The sequence below is a fragment of the Rhamphochromis sp. 'chilingali' genome (assembly GCF_963969265.1).
Source record: "Rhamphochromis sp. 'chilingali' genome assembly, chromosome: 14".
NCBI classification, from domain to species: Eukaryota; Metazoa; Chordata; class Actinopteri; order Cichliformes; family Cichlidae; genus Rhamphochromis; species Rhamphochromis sp. 'chilingali'.
Window position 1 is genome coordinate 1480437 of NC_137941.1, and position 20232 is coordinate 1500668.

The 20232-nt window shown below is 42.3% G+C and overlaps 1 long non-coding RNA gene across 1 annotated transcript in view; it reads right to left on the minus strand.

The window, feature by feature from the left end:
* Positions 1–19442, minus strand: part of LOC308409834 — a 56187-nt gene extending 36745 nt beyond the window's left edge. The window contains exons 1-2 of the long non-coding RNA XR_013974087.1: positions 19184–19442; positions 8938–9115 (exon numbers count right to left, since the gene is read on the minus strand). This is a non-coding gene — a long non-coding RNA (uncharacterized lncRNA). The remainder of the gene's footprint in view (positions 1–8937; positions 9116–19183) is intronic.
* Positions 19443–20232: the final 790 nt, after the last annotated feature.

The window sequence follows — 20232 nt, forward strand, 5'->3', positions numbered from 1 at the left end:
TCACCATCTTCCTGGCCTTGGTCCAGCACCGCCTGCTGTAGATTGAGTGCAGGTCAGGGAGCTCGGAGCGGATGGTGCGCTCAGCTGACCGCACAACCCTCTGTAGAGCTCGTCTGTCCTGCATGGTGCTGTTCCCGAACCAGGTTAAGATGTTTCCCGCCAGGATGCTCTCTATGGTGCAGGAGTAAAAGTTCCTGAGCACCTTGGAGGGCAGTTGGAAGTCTCTCAAGCGTCTGAGGTGGTAGAGACGCTGTCGGGCCTTTTTCACCACGGTGTTGATGTGACAGGACCATGACAGGTCCTGCGTGATGTGAACTCCGAGGTATTTGAAGCTGTCCACTCTCTCCACTGGGCACTCGTTGATGACGGGGGTCTGGTAGTTCCTCTCCTGCTTAGTGCTGAAGTCCACTATCAGCTCCTTTGTCTTACTGACGTTTAGAAGGAGGTTGTTCCTCTGGCACCAGTTCTCCAGATTCCTAATCTCCTTCAGGTAGGCCGTCTCGTTGTTATCAGAGATCAGGCCCACCACGACGGTGTCGTCAGCAAACTTGATGATGGTGGTGGAGCTGGTAGTGGCCACACAGTCATATGTGTACAAAGAGTACAGCAGGGGGCTCAGAACACACCCCTGGGGGGCTCCAGTGCTGAGAGTGGTGGAGGCTGAGACATGTCCGCCCATCCTTACTGCCTGTGGTCTGCCAGTTAGGAAGTTGGAGATCCACTGACACATAGATGAGCTGAGTCCCAGATGCTCCAGCTTGGTGGTGAGTGTGGAGGGAATTATGGTGTTAAATGCAGAGCTGTAGTCTATGAAGAGCATTTTAACATAATTCCCCCTTCTAGTGTCCAAGTGAGTGAGTGATGTGTGGAGGAGATGAGAGATGGCATCGTCTGTGGAACGATTTGGACGGTAAGCGAACTGTAGTGGGTCCAGTGTGTCTGGTAGTGAAGAAATGATGAAGTCTCTGACCAGGCGTTCAAAGCACTTCATCACTACTGAGGTGAGGGCTACAGGGCGATAGTCATTGAGAGAAGCAGGGTGGGGTTTCTTCGGGACAGGAACAATGATGGACTCTTTGAAGCATGTGGGGATCACCGACTGAGATAAAGAGATGTTGAATATCTCAGTGAACACAGGAGCTAGCTGGTATGCGCAGTCTCTTAGGATACGACCTGGGATGCCGTCTGGTCCTGCTGCTTTCCTGGTGTTCACTCTCTTGAAGGCTCTCCTTACTTCATGCTCGGAGATGACGAGCACGTTTCCGGTGCTGGCAGTATCTTCCTGTCTGCAGCCGTTAGCGCCGCTAACACTAGCATTGTTGGAGACCTTAGCTGCAGCCTCGAAGCGAGCATAGAAAGTGTTCAGCTCGTCTGCCAGAGTCACGGCCGCGTTCGTCATACCGGTTGTTGGTGCTTTATAGTCCGTTATTGTCCTTAGTCCCCGCCACAGGCTCCTAGAGTCACTCTGTTGGAGTTGTGACTCTAGTTTCCTCCCGTAGCGCTGCTTCGCCTCTTTCACCGCCCTCCGCACGTTATATGACGCGGCTTTGTACGGGTCCATGTCCCCCGTCATGAGTCCCGTGTTGTAGGCAGCGGTGCGGGATCTCAGAGCGTCGCGGATGGTTTTATCCACCCACGGCTTCTGGTTGGGAAACGTTGTGATAGTCTTTGTCTCCACGGTATCATCCGCTAGTTTCCCGATGAATCCCACAACCGCTTCCGTAAACACGTTGACGTCATCGTCGGAGCTGTTTCTGAACATGCCCCAGTCATGTTCTTTGCTTGCGAAATTTGATGAACTATAGAGGTGAGAGATGGAAGCTTTGTACATGGTCACATTAAGAACAAACTCTCCAAATGAGTGTTTGAGTCAGCAAACAGTGCAGGAGGATGCCACCGTCCCTCAGCTGGTGCTAGCATGACTGATGCTGCATCGCTGTTCACGTTGCCTCCAATCCATGAAAACAAATTGTGGAAGAGCGCTCTTGTTTCGAAGCTGCAGAGTCTCCTTACACTTCAGCAGATGTTTGCCCAGGCAGGACTCTTCTAACCCCGCTCATGCCCATTTGCATAGGTATGTAAGCAGAGAGAAGGGATGGCACATGTGTAGGTCAAATAACGACGCGTTGAAAAACGATTGTTACGGCAGAGTTGATCATGACGAGGGAGAAGCATGAAAAATATCAGTAATTTTAAAAAAGGCAGATTTAAAACACAGACAGTCCCGTCAGTTCAGCACAGGCAGAAAAGCAGCACACAGACTGCTTGTTTCACAGGATTTTGAGACTGCCCCCTGGTGGCAGTAAACAGCTACAACAAGTATATCTCCAAACATGCTGTGCGTCGGACCAACACGCTGCCATGTAAAAAGGAAAAAGTTAGTTTAAACTGCTTAATGACAACAAAGTAGGAAGGTTAAGCTCAGCAATGTCTGCGGTAACTAGAACGCCCTCATGACTTATGAACCTGAACCTGGTGGGTGCAGGTTTTCTCCAGCTGCCATGTTTCAGGGTCAGCAGTCTTAGTAAACACAAAAAACAGCTTTATTTGTTTTTATCGTCCTCGTCCATTATTCCAAGTTTCTGTACGACTTCTTACACTTTATCTAATTTAGTGCTCAGCTCAGATGAAATACTTTTAATGAGTGATTTTAACGTGTGTAGAAAATCTGCTTCAAATCTATGATCGGACTTAACTGGCTTCTCTCAGAACGTCAGAGAGCCCACTCACTCATTGAACAGTGGTTTTTAGGAAACCCTCGTTTGTCTGATCATTTCTTAACAGTGGTGGATTACATCACACAGGTGAAATTATTTCAGTAAACTCGAATGTTTCCATCGTTGCCGTCATGGTGCGTGCCACACGCCAACACAGCGTGGAGCAGCTACCTAAACATTACTCAGACGTCGATTACCTTTTGAGTACTTTTACACCCTCCCTGCACATGACTGTAGATACTCAGAGGACTGACTCTCTGCTATAACTGCACACCTTAAAGCAGACAGTGGCCTTGTAGTTATTTCAAATGTTTTCATTTGGCATGAAAAAACAGTTTGTTGCTGTAACAAAGCAGAGCCGTCTGTAAAGCTGCGGTTGGACATGTTACTAAACAGAAACAGGTTTGTTATCTGCGTCGTCTCCAGGTCAGAGTCGCAGCTGTGTTGAACAACTATTCATTCAGGAATTTCTTCTAAAATAATTTTTTAACCTTTAGAGGAAACATATTTATTCATTAATCAGCTTTTATAAGAGCTGATATTCAGACTCTGTTTAGCCTATCGATCTTTACAAACTTCAATCATTCTTGAGATAATAATTTATCTCTATTGGATCACAGGCTTTCAAGCTGGCAGTAATTAAACCACTACTTAAAAAGTATGTGATCCAGCTCTGTTAGCTAATTATGCACTAATCTCCAACTTTCCTCCTGTTTCTACAATTCTTGAAAAATCAGTTTTCACAGAGCTCACTGATGACTCGAGGAATGTTTATTTGAAGAGTTTAAGTCGTAGATAAGAATTATCTTATGTCCTCTGTCAGTGGACTCGTCTCTGTGCTCGTCCTGTTGGACTTTACTGCACCGTTCAGTAACACTGATCACGGTATTTTACTACAGTGATTAGAATACTTTATTGGTATTAAAGGAAATAAATGATCCAATGGTTTGAATCTAACAGACAGTTTGTTCATGTAAAGAGGAAGTGCTCTTCACACACTAAGGAGTTCCACAGGGTTCTGTGCTAGGAACGTCTACATGCTTCCCTTAGACAATACTGTAAGAACCCACTGAATGCATTTGAAATGCTATGCAGATGCTACCTAATTATCTATTAGTTAAACTACAATTATGTCTTAAAGATATAAAGGCCTGGATTTCTGTGATTCTCTACTTCCTGCTTCAGATAAAGCTTGGATCATGTTTGGCCCTCTAAATCGTAGGAACATGGTGTCCAACCAGACGTGACATTATTATGGTGTGCAGATACACTGTTATAGTCATTTCTGATCAGGATATGTTCTTTAATGCGCTTATTAATATGTAGGACTGCTTCCTTTCATCGCTGCAACATCTCTAAAATTAGAAATATCCTATTTCAGAGTGATGCTGAAAAGCTGGTTCATGCATTTATTACTTCCAGGCTGGACGACTGTAATTCATTATTATCAGGTTCTAAAATTTCCCTAAAAAGCCTTCAGTTGATCCAAAATAGTGCCACGAGAGGACTGACAGGGACTAGGAAAAGGAATCATTTCTCCCACGTTAGTTTCTGTTAAATCCAGAAGTTGATTTAAAATCCTTCTCCTCACTTACAGGGTCTCACATGGTCCCATCATATTACAAAGATCTCCTTTAACCTTGTTATCCTGACAGAGCGTTTCACTCTCAGGCTGCAGGTCGACCTGTGGTTCCTAAAGCTTTCAGGAGAAGAACTGGAGGCGGAGCTTCGGCTGTCACACCCTCTCCTGTGGGTTTCCTGTGATCAGGTGACCCTGAACCACCTGATCACTTCTTCTCCTCTCACCTCTTTTCTCTCCACACGTTTAAAAACCGCTGCAGCTTGTCATTCAGTTTTCCTCCTCTCTCACTCAGTCCTGTCTCTCCGTGCCCTCTTCTTTTATCTTTCTTCTTTTCAACCCCCAACACGGGTGTTGAGATGGCCCCGCCCCTTCCTGAGCCTGGTTCTGCTGGAGATTTCTTCCTGTTAAAAAAGGAGTTCTTCTTTCCCACCATAAAGTTATGATTATTACATTAATATTAATTATGTAACTTGAACTAGTGGAGGTGAAGCCTGCCAGACAGATCCTGGTTACAGCTGCCTCTAATCTGCACACCTGCCAGTCAAACTGGCCAAGTCAATAATGCTGAACCTCAATGAAATCAGCATGAATACCCCCCCCCAAACCGTTTTTGTAACAGCCTGCATACGTGTTAATTTCCTCCTGGAAGCCGGGTCAAGCTGGAGTGTCCCTTGGAGAAAACGCAGTTCTTGGCTCAAAGCCTCTGAATTTGCCACCTGGTCATCACAGCACAAAGAGTCAAAGCTGCCATCACATAAAAGGGACAAATACATTCATCACCGTCCGTGCAGTTCATCAAAATAAATGTCTGAGCAGACGTATTCACCAGCAGGAAAACTGCGTTTTTCACACGCTCAGATTTTGACTAGTGCATAGTGCGTACATCTTGTAGCGCAGTTATCAGGAGAGCAGGATACTGATCCTCAGGATCTGCACACAACACTCCTGGCAACAAACAGCAGCAGCTTGAGTGATTGCATAAAGGCATGACATGGAAAAGGCTTCCAGCCCATCTGGGAGAGGCTACTGTAAGGATGCTTCTGATAATATAATGATGATCTGTTTCGACAACACTGTCTCTCTGTTAACACGTCATATCTTAACATTACACGTGCTCGATCCTGCCTGCGACGCTGACGGTACGAGCTGTGAGCCTGTGCTTGTTCGGGACTGTGACAGTGCCAAGTAGGCATCGAGAGTGCGTCAGAGTGCAGATTTTAAAATGTCACCAGCCCAATGCTTTCTGCTCAAGTTCTCCTTTCAAACACGACATGAGGCATGTCTTGTTTGGTCACCTGTGGAGGAATATGCAAAGTGTCAGCGCCAAAAAGTCCTGCTGTGATGTTGATGCACGATTCCAACAGCAATCTCATTTTAATTTCTGTCTCCACAGGTACTACACCCCGAAGCTGATATGGTAATGAGATTACAGTTGTCTGCTCCCATTCGATATGTGCGGCGTGATGTTAATCTGCATTCCATCTTCATCACAGTGATTCCACCGGCCTCACGCAAACTGACACAGAATCTGGAACACTGTTACTTCTGCTCACATTTTATAAAATCGAATCAATCCCAGTTTTTCTTCAGTTTGATATTGAAGAATTCAGCAGCGCTCAACTAAATACAGAAAGGACAACGCTCTCCTTCCTTCTTGGTGTAATATTCACAATAACAGCAGAAGCAAACAGAAAACCTTCCTAACCATCATCGATTTATTTCAGGTTACAACGTGTTCTGGTTGTGATAAAACGGCACTTTAGACCGAATCAGTCAGGAAACCAATCAAACAGGCAGATGTCAGAACGTCCTGACCTTTAACCCCTAATATAAGTCAGGATTTTCCATAATGTTCCCAACAGCAGCGTTTCCTAGTACAGTACCATGTTTTTGTCATTTTGGGCTTTTTGGTAAAGTTTGCAGAGGCTCTGCTGACGGGCTGCACTTTAATGAAGCTGCAGCAACAAACACCCACTTCTTTTGAACTCGACGCCCTCAGTTTCTAAGATAAGCTTTCTAATGTAAATTTGTAGTAACCTCTGCTCATATCAGCAGAGGTCATTTTCTCCAACTTTACAATGCTGGAGACCCACAGCAGCTTTCACAGGCTGTTAGCAATGCAAACCAGTGAATGAAGGAGTCAAACATCAAACATTGCTCCAAACCTTGAAATGTGCACATCGACTCTGAGGGAAGTTTTGTAGATGTGAAAGATTTATTTATTTATTTATTTATTTTAAATCAGAGGAGTTGCATACGCACATTTATGAAGATGGATTACAGAGTTTAACTCTGAGTTCTACACAGCAAACAGCACACGGAGCATCTACATACTGCACGTTACAGCTAGCATGATATTTCATGACTATGGTGACGATTTGTGTTTAAAAATTAACCACACGACTTTAAACGTGCTTAATTAAATATGAACGTCAGCATAAATAAATTGGTTGTTTTCCACTCGTAACATTAGATGAATCGCCACTTCACGTGATTATTTCTCTGCGACATCAGCACAAACAAAAATCAGTTTCTTTAATCAAACGCTGCAATCAGTTCGTTGTTGCCGTTCGTTTGTTGAGATTTACTAATAAAATTAAAATCATCAGAAAGCCAATCACTTAAAAATTAACTGAGTTTGGTTGTTGGAAATATTCTGAGGTTTCCACTGAAGTGACAAACACACAGTTTCTCACATGCATCTAAAAATGTTTTCAGAAACATTTCCATCCTGTAACATGTCACAGGAATCTGCATCAACTTTGAAGGTCTATAAACATGTTAATAATAAAGTGAGGACAGAACAGAAGAGATGATGATTCAAGCCTGAAATGTGTAGTTAGTTATAGATGTAAGTTTTTAGGTGGTGCTGTGTCACTATAGCAACACAATCATTGTAAATAATATTGCAGTAATTGTTCCACAGAAAGTTGACGAGTCACAACCCTGAAGCACAGTTACTGTGTTATTTCTGACCAGCTCTGAGCTCGTTTTCAGGCTGGAAGGAGACGAGCAGCAAAAAAAGCTTCTGAAAATAATAATTTCATTATTTTAATGTAACAAACACTGAATGTTTGAATTCGTAACTTTGTATCTTTGCAAACAGTTTTAACGTTGGTCGTGTTTGCTGTGAATCGTCTCTCTGATGGGACAGTAAACTCAAAAATATGCCCAGACGCACCGAGCCGTAACAGTGGAGAACCGGGAGCAGTCCATAGTGCTCTAATGGACTTACTGGACTGTGGACGTCCAGTCCTTAATCTCAACCCGTGACATTATCACTCATAAGTAAACCTACCATAACATAACCACACAGATTAAAATGTGTTGCTTTAAAATTTCAGTGTAATTTTTAAAGATATCCTAAATGTGAAATGATTTAATAGTTTTAAGCAGTATTAAAAAATCCTTTCTGTCCAAAGAAGGTTTTTAAACGCGACCTCCATTTGTGAAATACTTCAGAAATAGTTTGTGCCCCGGGCCATTTCACAGCAGAAACACTGGAAAATAGTTTTTTCTCCAGACTGAAACTCGGTGTGCAGCATGACAAGTCGAAGTTTCACAGTCATTTAGAAACAAAGGAAACAACAAGTTAGCTTCAATCCTCTAAATCAGATCAGTTAGTTGTGATCATTGGAAACAGTAACCACATCAAAGTCATTTATTTGCTCCTGGAATCAGTAAACTGAGCGTCACAAAGTAAATCTGTGTTGAGCCTCTTTCTGCCTTTTGCTAACAAAAAGTCTAGAATATGGAAAATAGAGACAAACTCAGTGTGATGCTGTTTGTTGTGCAAGAGGCCAGAAAGTTCAGAGAGAAAGTTCCTCCAACTAAAACAGGACATGAGTTGAACATGAATCGTAGCAGAAATAATTCTTCACCCACAACTGAAACTTCTAATGAACCGAATCAAAGCTTTTAGATTGAAGTGCTGTTTAATGAGTCAAATTGAAATTCTCTCGTTAACACATTATTCTGAGCATCGATATCAGCAACTGAGAGAAATCTACATAACGACCAAGGATGGTTGTTTCAATACCAGCTGCTGCTTTTACTTTGTAGCGATGCACCAACGTCAGAATGAGTAAGTCGTTTTTACCTGTAATCAGAATCAAGAGTCATTTCTGATATTTGCCCAAGATTTCCCATCTTATTAACTGGGACACATAACATACGTTTCCTTTCATAGTTATGCATATGTATATATGAAGTGTTTATTAAACTGGTGGATCAACTGAATCATCAAACATCTCCATAATAACCTCAGCACTGTTTGGCCTAACAAACTCCTGTTTTTGACATTTCATTTTTCTTTGTTCGTCGTTACGTTTAGGGACCAAAACTGCTCTGCTAGGTTTGGGTTAAGCAAACATAACGTGTGTTGTGAATGTCACAGGTGAAAGGTTAGGCTTGGTTTCACCCTGGACCTCAGCTCGGCTGTTCACTGGCTACTAGAAATAAACTGCATCAAATGTCCTGGATAGTTTTTGTTATTCATTTAATTATAATTTGGCCTTTATTTGATTTTTTCAACTGTATTATCTACTGTACTTGTAGATAATACAGTTGATAATACAGGGTTATGACATCTCAACCGTTTCTATTGAAAACAAAATCTTGATTGTGGTTATTACTCACCCAAGTCAATAAGAAATGCAACCAAAAATGTTTCCATTGCTTTTTTCTTGGTGTGGACCTCAAAGACATCTGCAGTCACCTTCAGCTCCATCCATCCCACAGCACCAGCAGAGCACGCCTGCCTGCACCTTACGGCATCTCTTTCAGAACCTGAAGGATCTACTGAAGTCAGACTAACCTGTAGGTTGGAAGATAAAACTCAAATATAAATCCTGCATGTGAGAAGAAGTTGTCTTTTTTTATAGTCCACCACTTACATGTTTTCTTAATAATAGGCAGTTCCAAAAGTGCAGCCCAAAGGACCCCGTTTAAAAAGAAAGCCTTTTACCACGTCTCAATAATGGTTACCACATTTTGAAAATCTGCAATTTCCTTTAAAAGCAGCAGCTCTATCAATTTTCCTTTACTATGAAGGCCAAAAAATTCATTTCCATTGTACACAGAATGTGAAAAGAGTGACGGCGGTACATAAAACTGATAATAGACAGCTACATTTATAATAGGCGTCCTGCCACAGCAAAGGACAGAATACAGCAGAGCTCGTTTTTATTTCAGCCTCTGTTTTGGTCTTTTCCCCACGTGCTCCTCCTCTCACAGCAAAATCAAATCACAATAAAAGAAGAGCTCATGCTTTCCTCAGCGCTGTGCGCCTTCAGCACAGAGCAGCTTTGATACGGCTGAGGTTTGCTTTCTAAATCACATAAACACATTTCCTAAGTGTTTCTATCACACTGCAGTCTGCATTTCAAAGTTTTCCTTTAGTGGAATATTTGCATTACAGTGATAAATACTCTGAAACACAATTACTGGATCTCTGTCTGTCCGCTGGTTAGTTGGAAATGTTGCGTCAGCCGTACCGATCATGAAAGAAAGATGAGTCTCGTTACAAATTCAGTGACCTGCTGGAGACAGCAGTGGAAACGACGTCCAGTGTGAGCGATTGTTTAGCCAAACACAGGCTGTAGCTGTGTCCCAGTGAAGGGGCCGCATCCTTCGGAGGCCGCATTTGTAGGCTGATTACGTCACAGCGACGCCACAAAGGCTGTCCAACTTCATCGACTCCAGCCGACAAACACTAGTGAACCTCGAGCTCCCGGCTGGCTATCAGCTGGTGGGTAACAGACGCCTCCGAAAACATCGAAGCACTTTTGCAAATACGTGATGTCTTGATAACTCGAGCAGATATTTGAAGTTTGCACAGCTACACGCTCGCCTGAAAATAACTTAAAATGTATTTGGTGACCCAGAAAGAGTAATATTAAAACTATGTAGCTGCTGCCATTGTTGAAAACTGGAACTGGCTGAGCCGCACTATGCAATCTGGGATATGGTGGACCACGAAGGATACACCCGACCCATCCTTCAAATCTGGGGAAAAGGAGGACGCTTTGGCTGGAGTCTACTTATCTGGACAGCCTTCGTTGCATCACTGTGATGTAATCAGCCTACAAATGCAGCCTCCGAAGGATGTGGCCCCCGAGTTGAGACACAGCATGAAGCTTTTAACACTGGAAACTACTTTTTGTTTGAGTGCTGCAGATAATCAATGAAAGGCATGTTCTTTGTACATCGCAGATCCTTCCAGTTTCTCTGCTTCATGTGAGAGGATGATTAAAGACAGTAAGTGTGTTTGATTGTGAACAAATGTAAAAGGAGTCACGACACAAAGAGCTGGAGCACAGAGAAATGATTGACCTTGTGGGCACCACTCCAGTAGATGTCAGCAAAGTTGGACCACCTTCATACAACTGTGTTTTTTCTAGTGCCGAGTATGGATTTAATACTCTCCCTCTCAGTGGACCACCTGTCTGGCTTTTAAACACTTTGACGGCCACGTTCTGCTGTAGTCTTAATGGTTTTAGAAAAACATGGTATGGTTTAGCGAAGGCAGCTGGAAATCCCAGCAGACTCATTAGCCAAGTGATCCAGCGTTGAAGAATTTTACTACACTATCCTCCTGATGAATCTTTGACTCTGCGACTTGTACAATACTCATCCTCAAGCAAATAACCCTGAACCAGCGGCTTTCTTCAGCCAAACATGCCTCATAATCTGTTATGTTCAGCTGAGGGTGCTGCGTGCTCTTTGTGCATACAGCAGCTGCTAAAAGGCATAAAACTCCCAGAGACCATCTCCACTGATAAAATGTGCTTATTATATTTAGTAAGTGTGAGGAAAGGAAGCACTGATGCACCGATACGACTGTTTAGTAGGGGTGCAACGATACACAAAATTCACGGTTCGGTTCGATACTTTGGTGTCACGGTTCGATATTTTTTCGATACAAAAAAAATGTTCATGCATTTTTTATTTGTCATTTATTAAAATTATAAATATATATTTTAACTCAAAAGTATAGTTTTTAAATTTAACCCTAACCCTTGTGCGTGTTTTTTATTTTGACAGCGAATGCGCACCTGCGGACCACTTATGTGCAGCCCTGGTTATTTAGCTCGTCATATTGCAGCCACAGAAATTCTTTTGTCCATGAAACCATAAAGCTGCACTTTCTTTTTGCCTTATAGTCTGATTTGTCATAACTTCTCCGTTTTGTGGTAAGCTTTTCTTTGGCTGTCACTTCTTCACCCTGACCTGTCTTATTTGGCTCAGCAGAACTAAAATATATATCTGTCTGTGAAGGTTCTCAGTCATCCAGGTCATCGTAGTGAAATATATATCCTGCCGCACTCACATAAGCTCAGCGATTCTCTGCGCGATCAACCTCTCACATGTTTAAGCTGCGGGAGATTTCACTTGTCATGTTTGCATAGTAAGCTAACGATTAATAAGACGATGTCAGAGGAATTGGTGCACAAATTATCATCACTCACAGATCAGTGCTGTCGCTCTCTATACACAGTTTGCACGATTGCAAAGTGAAAGCAAAAAAACAAGCGCAAATTCAAACGCGACTTCAATATGTCACATATTGACAGTGGCTCACCGATGCCAATGACATAATTACCCAGCTACATTTCTGAAAGAATGCAAAAGCATTGACATATATTTTTCCTTCCTACAATAGCCCGACGGGCAGGGCAGAGATAGATTTTGGTAGCCCGACTGAAAAAATCGCTAGCTCCGGGACGTCGGGCTAGCGATATTGCGAGCCCTGTATCTGATTGAGGAATCACTCATCTTTGGAAAAGAGAGTTTATTACAGAGAAATGTCTCTTTCCAAAATAAAAGCTATACTATCCGCTTCTTCTGGGCTATATTCTCAGCAGCATATTAAACATATCAGGTCCCCATAAGGAGAATCCTGTGCTAACGGCTGTCTAAATGACTCGGCTAAAGTTAGTAGCATGCTTGTTGTTTTTGTCTTTGCACTAGGATGATGTCGGTGTAAATGTGCAGTCATATTCGTTGTGTTCCCACTAGTGCTTTCAGGTTAATCTCGTTGAAATGACCTTAACGCCACAACACGGCAAATCTCCGTTAACGAGCTACCGCCGATCGCTCCGTGCGTGGGGCTAGACGGCCAACACGTTAACGAGCTAACTGCGCTAACACACTAGTTCACACCAATGTAATTGAGCATTGCATGGCACATCCAACATACTGTTTTACTTTAGTCCATGACTCGCTTACCTTCAGGGTCATACGTCACATGAAAACCAAAATAGTTCCAAACGCCAGATCTGAATGAGGGTGGGGGAGGTTCATGTTGCAAGGAGAGCTTAACTTCTGTCTCGCTAGCTTGCCCTGCGCTCTTCCTTCTGACTATGCTGTCTGTGTTGAGCGCTCAGTGAATCTGCATTCGACTACTCCGCCTAGGCTGCACTGTCGAGCCTAGGCGGAGTAGTCGAATGCAGATTCACTGAGCGCTCAACACAGACAGCATCGTCAGAAGGAAAATTGATAAAATAAATTACAAATGTTGTATTGTTCGATACATATGCGTACCGAACCGAAAGCACTGTATCGAACGGTTCAATATCGATACGAATATCGTTGCACCCCTACTGTTTAGCTCTGTTACGCGACCTCCAGAGCTTCACTGAATGTATTCACAGTGATGGCGGTTACTGTTACATCTGTTTTGTTCTCACCACGGGAGCTATATCACAGTTTGGCTGTTGCTGAGTCATTTTGTCCCAGAAACTTGTTGTTTGTTGGTTTCTATTCTGGTACTTGCTGAAAATCTTTTGTCTTTGAGCTCTTTTGTTAAGAATGACTTTGCTCCCAGGAGCACAGCAACAGAAATGTAAATTTGTTGTAAGATGCTAAAGAGTTTAGCTGTGATGCTGCAAAGTTTATTTTTACCCACTGCAGCAAAGCTCGTTTCTAAAACGTGTCCACTCAGGATCTGACGGCTTTTCTGTTTCCTGTCGGACCAGCCCGCTCTTCTTTTGATGCTGTGCAGATGAGGCTGTTTTAATCTGAAGCCGGTGGTTGTGCTGCACTGTTCAACAGCATGAGCGCGGTGCAGAAAATGGACAGAGCAATTTTCTGTTGACAAATGAACGCACGCAGTGATAAAGTAGAAGGACTGATGATGTGCATCAACCGGTCACAGCGTTTTCAATAGAAGGCCAAGAAGCAGGGACCATTTTTACAGCACAAAGGTGCTAAAAGCCTTTAGCGGACGACTCATTTGAAACATTATTACACGAGAGAAGTGAAGGAACCGTAATTACATCTTCCACAGCTGTTTGAATCAGTCTGTTATCTGCAGAACATAAAGGTACGGTTTTATCTACAAGTTCTGCAAAGGGTTATAAATTAAAACGTCTCTGCTGTTTCAAAATACAAGAGTCTGGATTATTAGCTCGCATTTCAGAATTATGAAGACGTGCTCATGTTAATGGGCTCGTTTATAACACCACTGCTTGTGTTACCATCAGTCCTTCAGTCAGTTTAAAGAGAGAGTCACAGTTTCCCTTTTTGACCTGGTTCAGCCCAGAATGAATCATCTGATCTGCACTGATGCAGCTTTCTCACAGTGAATAAGGGTGGAAGGATTTGAGAACATGCAAAGTTGACCTGTTTTCAATCATCAGTCATTCGATTGTTGGGTTTGTTTTCTTTGTGTTATTGTAGGTTTACCTTTCAACAGAAAGCACCGCAAAGCAACCGTTCTTGTGATTTGAAGCTGTGTAAATAAAACTGAATTGAATTGAAAAATTGAACTCTGTGTACAAACAAGTGTGTTTATGCTAGCAGTGATTAAATCTGTTAATATAAAAGTGCCTTGAGGCGACTGTTGTTGTGATTTGGTGCTGTAGAAATAAAGCTAAATGAAACTGAATCTGTTGCAACATCACAGATTTGACTGTGAAATATACTTTTTTAAAAATCTCAAAACTCAAAAAACACAAGTTCATTCATGTTTTCTGCTCTTTAGGCATTAACAAAAGTTATGTGCAATATGATGAAACTTCATTTATGCAGATGGCTCTTTGCTACCATATGGCCTAGTTGTCACAGTTGCTAAATTAATTGCAGTAAGCCTACTTTTCCCTGTGCAGTGGGTAGATGTCATTATTGAGTTAGTATTTAACAGGGATGGATGTGGAAGCTGTAAATCGGCTCTTAGTATGATTAACGAGAGAGTTATAGGTTAAATTTAAATGTAATTAAAGGTTAAAGTCTAATAGAAAGTCATCTTGCTGGGAAGATGCTCATTTGACCTTCAACAGATGTTAGTTCTCTGGCTAAAATGTCTCTTCGGTCATAAACCTGTTTGTGCCATCAGAACAACTGATGAAACATGTTAATCATATCAATCACTGTTTTTCTGCAGCTTTTAGTGAGACCTGACTTCACCTGATGTGTTGCCGTGCAGTGGTCATCTACAGCATCCGGTCCAGGTTTGAGGTTATTGTTTTGTTATTACCAGTGGTGGTACTGGTGGAGGCTTTCCGTGCATCCTTTCCAAACATGCACCTGTTCAGTGTTTTCTAATGGCGCCTTTATGGAGCTTTTCTCTGATCGTTACAGTCTGACCTTGAGATGAGTTTGCTCGACACCCACTCCTGGAAAAACTGTGACATTTTACTAAGAATCACCTGAATAGTTCAGACCAGCACCTGCCAGTACCTGTGCTGTTATAGATGGGGTCACCTTTGCTGATGACCTGTTAACACCACAAAATCAAATATTTACACTTTTTATCTTTGAGTATGTTTGTTTTAAATAAAGGAATAAGTCAGATGAATGAACATGGGTGTGGTCGGTTACATTTAACCTGTTAGTCTGATGATGAGTGAACACGCTGACCATGTGGAGTGATGCTCTTTGACTAAGTTAGTTTTGTAAAGACTAATCTAGTTCTCAGTTGTGCAAAAGTCAAAACAAACATATCAGCATTTCAAAGGGCGTAGTTTAGGTGAAGCTCAGTATCTGAGAGTCTGAACGAATGAAAGGTCAGTGTCATGTTTTAATTAGATACATATGACAGTTTGTCAGTGTGTTTTTAACTCATTCACTGCCATTGACGTCTATAGCCGTCAATGGCAGTGAATGAGTCAATGGGTTTAACTCATTCACTGCCAATGGCTGGCAGTGAATGAGTTAACTCTGCTCTGTTTTGGTCTGTCCCACTGACGGGACTAATGGTCATTTTGATAAGTTTGCAATATGTTATTGTCATAAGTCATTAAAACAGTCTATGTCTAATGACTCAAGAACTCATTATAAAACCAATGTGAGTGTTTCTTTTTGCGTATATCCAAAATACTGTCACGAATCTCTAACGTGCTCTAACTTACTATATCTATTAATATACTTTATGTTGATCCCAGCGTACTTTTACATACCATCACTGAAGGATTTGTCACAGCTGGGTGGGCAGGTGTGTTTGAGGTGTGGACCCAAAAGCAGACACAGGAGTGAAAACTAAAGCGTAACAAACAGCGGGCTGCTTATTGAGGCTGTACGCAAAAAAACCAAACAAAGGCTACGCAAGCGGAGGCCGAACTAGACTAAAACCTAAACTGGGACCACCTAAAACTAACCATGAAGACTATCATGTAGGGCTGCACGATTAATCGTTAGAAAATCGCGATCTCGATTCATACTTATGTGCGATCTCATTTCCAAATGACAACGATTTAAAAAAAAAAAAAAAAGACGACGATTGTACCGCATTTTGATCCGGGACGTACTCTGCATGAAAACAAGCGCTCACTCTTCCTGCTCAACAAATGACAAGGGCGGAGCCTTATACCACGTGATACAGAAGCTGTGCCGTGTGATGCTAAAATTAGCAGGAAAAAAACCACGGAGAGCACGTCAGGGATGACGAGAAAGTGACAGGAGAAAATCCGTCCCGGTCAACCACCCAAACATCAATAACGGGAACCTTATACAGCGCTTCTCTATACCCGTCGACCTCCCGCAGGCACAAAGACATTACGGAGGCTATCACTTATCACCTGACCAAAGATATGGCTCCATCAACACTGTGCAAAACGAGGGATTTAGGAAAATGATCAACACCCTAGACAAACGCTACACAGTGCCGTCCCGCAACTATTTTTCTATTGTTGCACTACCTGCTCTGTACACGCAGCGTCGAGCAACGGTGGAGACGGAATTTCAAGCAGTACAACATTTTGCGGCAACAACAAAACGTGAGACATTTGTTGTTTTTATGTTTATTTATTGTTTTTATGTTCAGTCTCAACTGTTACGAAGTTGATGTGCAGTTAATAAGTGCAATAAATATTTATACTGGAAAAGAGAATCGTGATCTCAATTCTAAGCCAAAAAATCGTGATTCTCATTTTATGCAAAATCGTGCAGCCCTACTATCATGTGAATATGAACCTGAACAGTGAAGAACCCTGAGACTTGAAACTGACACTGAGCAGAGAGGGACAGAGGACTGAAATACACAGGAGGGTGATGAGGGAAGTGGAAACACCTGGAAACACAGCTGACACAAATGAACATGAAGCCACAGGGGAAGCAAAACTAAACACAATTAACATGGAAACAAGACTTTCAAAATAAAACAGGAAACATGGAGAGACAAAAACTGGGAGACAAAGAGAGGGAGAGAGACACAAGTGGAACCTACATGACAAACAGGAAAAGACGATTTCCCCAAATATCAAGCGTGGTCCGGTGCACGCTTCGTGGTCCTATATATCCCACAATTCATAGCGCGGCGGTGGGTGTGGATAATTTTGCCACAAAATACAGCAGAAGGGAGCGGCCGAAGAGTGAACTGTCAAAAGTAAGTACTGAATATTATGTCACTTATTTATGTTGTTTAATAACGAAGAACATTAAAACATTGCTGTTGGCCACATGTCGGCAAAGTTATGTGACATTAGTGACGTTTGTACTAACTTGGTTTTAAAGCCTTTACTTTAAAGTATACGCCGTTCAATAGTCGACCTTAATCTTACAGAGAATGTGATGATTCTGTGGATAATTAAAGTCAGTCATATATCCACAAACACAACAGGCTGAAAGTCAGTGATGCTGCTCGGTTTGCAGTCCTGAACATCACGGCACAAGCAGGATTCACTGCACTGTTAATGTGAGCTGTGTTATATTGCTGCCTCTGTTCGGTGGTGTCGAGCCAAACGGACTTTAACGTGTGTTTGAACGAGCTGACGGTTCACTCGTTAAGCTGAAAGAAAGATGCTTTAATCACAGCAGTCACACATGTGTCCACTGCACCATCTGGAACTCTTCTTGTTTACACTCGTAATAACACAAACACTAAATCCTCCTGTTGTGTAGCAGTGTGTACACCTGAGACTGTCACCTGTATGTCTGTCCTGCACTCTCTCTCTGTTTCTTTCTCTCTGATTGTGGAATAAAAGTATGAACATGTGTTTATAAGTTACACTTGTGTTTGAATCCTGCAGCTTATCGCACATTTGATGTCCATGTGTGACGACTGCAAGTGTCCAGAGTGAGGACAGACTGAGGGACCCACTGCTGCACATCATCTGTGAGGCTTTGCACCCCTGATGATCCACCAGGACAAACTCAGCAGTGTGTGAGGAAGAGGAGGAGGAAGAGCCAGCAGCAGCTGACAGATGGAGAGAATAGACAGACTGTTCCCTGTTTGTGAAGGACTGCTAGGAAAGTTTAACATAACTGTCTGTCCTGAATCAGTCTTATTAGGTAATGTTCAAATAATGTGATCATCCCAGTGTTTCCAGTGTGGGAGAAAGTACTCAGAGTACTCAGGGCCTTCAAGCTACACACTATGAAAGGCAGCAACAAGTTTAATGTTCAGAAACCTAAAGTCTGTATCAGCAGCAGAATGGAGCTAAAATAAATGTTGGTTTCAGTTCTATGAAGCTTTGAGGATTTTGGATCAGTAGCTGCTGTGTTTGTTGCATCATATTGCTGTAATTGTTTATATGCTTTATATATTCTGAGCTAAGTTGATCTATAGTGTTACATCATATTCTATAAGGATGTTATGTGTTTGTAGACTTTCTGCCCAGTTTGACCCATTTAGCAGACGTCAGCCTGTTTAAGGCTCTGATATCTATTCTGTGTGACTTACAGCAGTTATGACATGGTCTGATTTTCTCACCCAATAAAGGAATATTTCATATATCAGTCTACTCTTCATTCTATCAGACACAGTTATCACAGCTCCTACATTTGCTTTTTACACATATATGTAAGCATTGAGCCAAATAGTAATGACAACATATTAAAAGAACAATATTTGTCTCTTATAATACATCTGTATACACACTGTCACAGATACTTGTCTTTGAGTGAAGATCTAAGGTGACAGGAAATATAAATAACTGCGACTTGAATCTTTGACCCAGAGTTCAAGCTCACTGCTGTAATATATATATATTTATATAATATTGTCCATATTATATTTCCATTACCACAGTGAGATGACTTTAGTCTCATGAACAACATCAGCTAATTGTTATTAACTAGCTAATCTTAAATGACTGTTCAGCACAGACGTGAAGCCCAACAATCATGTTTACAGTCCTGTGCTCTCAGCCTCAGATACTCAGCTAATCAAAGTGATGTCAGCACAAAACATTGTGTCTCCTTCTTTCTGTCACACAAAGCTGTATCAAACGTTAGTATCATGGTTGCTAGGCAACCTGAGCAGCGCAACGAAGGCCAGAGCGTCCCGTTTCACAAGCCTCTCACTTCCGCACTTCTGTATCGGCTCGTACTGACGTGGCTCTGCAGCATCACACATTAGGATGTTTTATCTAATGATCTATGACCTCAGCGCATTCAAAATAACACTAAAAGCCTGTTAAGAGACATAAATTTATTTAGAACTCACCGGAAAGAAAATGCTGCGAGCAAACCAACAAAAAATCGGGGATGGCAGAGAAGTCGATATCCGCTCGTGTGAGCGCTGCAATCCAAGCCTGACGTCTTCGTTTAGTAATATCGGATACATGAAATCCCTCCCGTTGCCTCCAGGAGGGGAAACGATGAAAAGTGAGCCCATTGTCCAGTATTGCCTTCCCTATCGTGTGATCTAACGTTGCAACCGACAACACAGCACGTACGAACCATAGCTGACGCTTCCGTGTGCTTTCTTTGGCCTACTGTCATGGCGGGAGGGGGCGTGGCCACCTTCCGTGACATCACAGCCATAGACTAGACCAGTGTTTCCCAGCCTTTTGGAGCCTCAGCACATATTTCACATTAGAAGAATTACACGGCAAACAAACATGTCACAAAAAGCATGTTGATCATTTTCCCCGCGCACCAGGTGCAGTGGAACTGGTTCGGTGTTTCCCCAGTATACCATTTCTGCTTTCTTCTGACCACTACTCATGCTCGGGCCCACATCTGGGTCAGCGTTTTCTCCAGATCCCAGGTCAGATTGACTTATTTATAAAATATATATTTATCTATTGCTCTTTTGTGCTGCATTGTCTCACTCACAGCATGACTATATAGTTTCTTCTTCATCTTCTTCTGTTTTACTGGCAGTTAGCAATATATTTCATTGGAGCAAGAAGTCGTACTGCCCCTAGTGCAAGAGAATGTAATTGTTCTGTCCAATCTGTCCAACGAGTACCAATCAGGTGAAACCAGATAATCTTCCACAGCACACCTATTCACTTCTGCCACGGTACAGTGGTTGGGAAACCCTGAACCAGACTAAAACTCAACTCAATAACAAAAGAACGTAACATTACTCCAACATAAGAAGTAAAAAAATACCAAATAAGCTCAAAATGCTGCCTCACAGACCCAGCTCCCTGACAATAATATGTGATCATGCATTTGGTCATATTTGTGTGTGTTACACTTTTACACTAAACCTTTGACAGAGCAAAAACAGTTCTGTGGTTCACGTCACCACCAACATTTGTT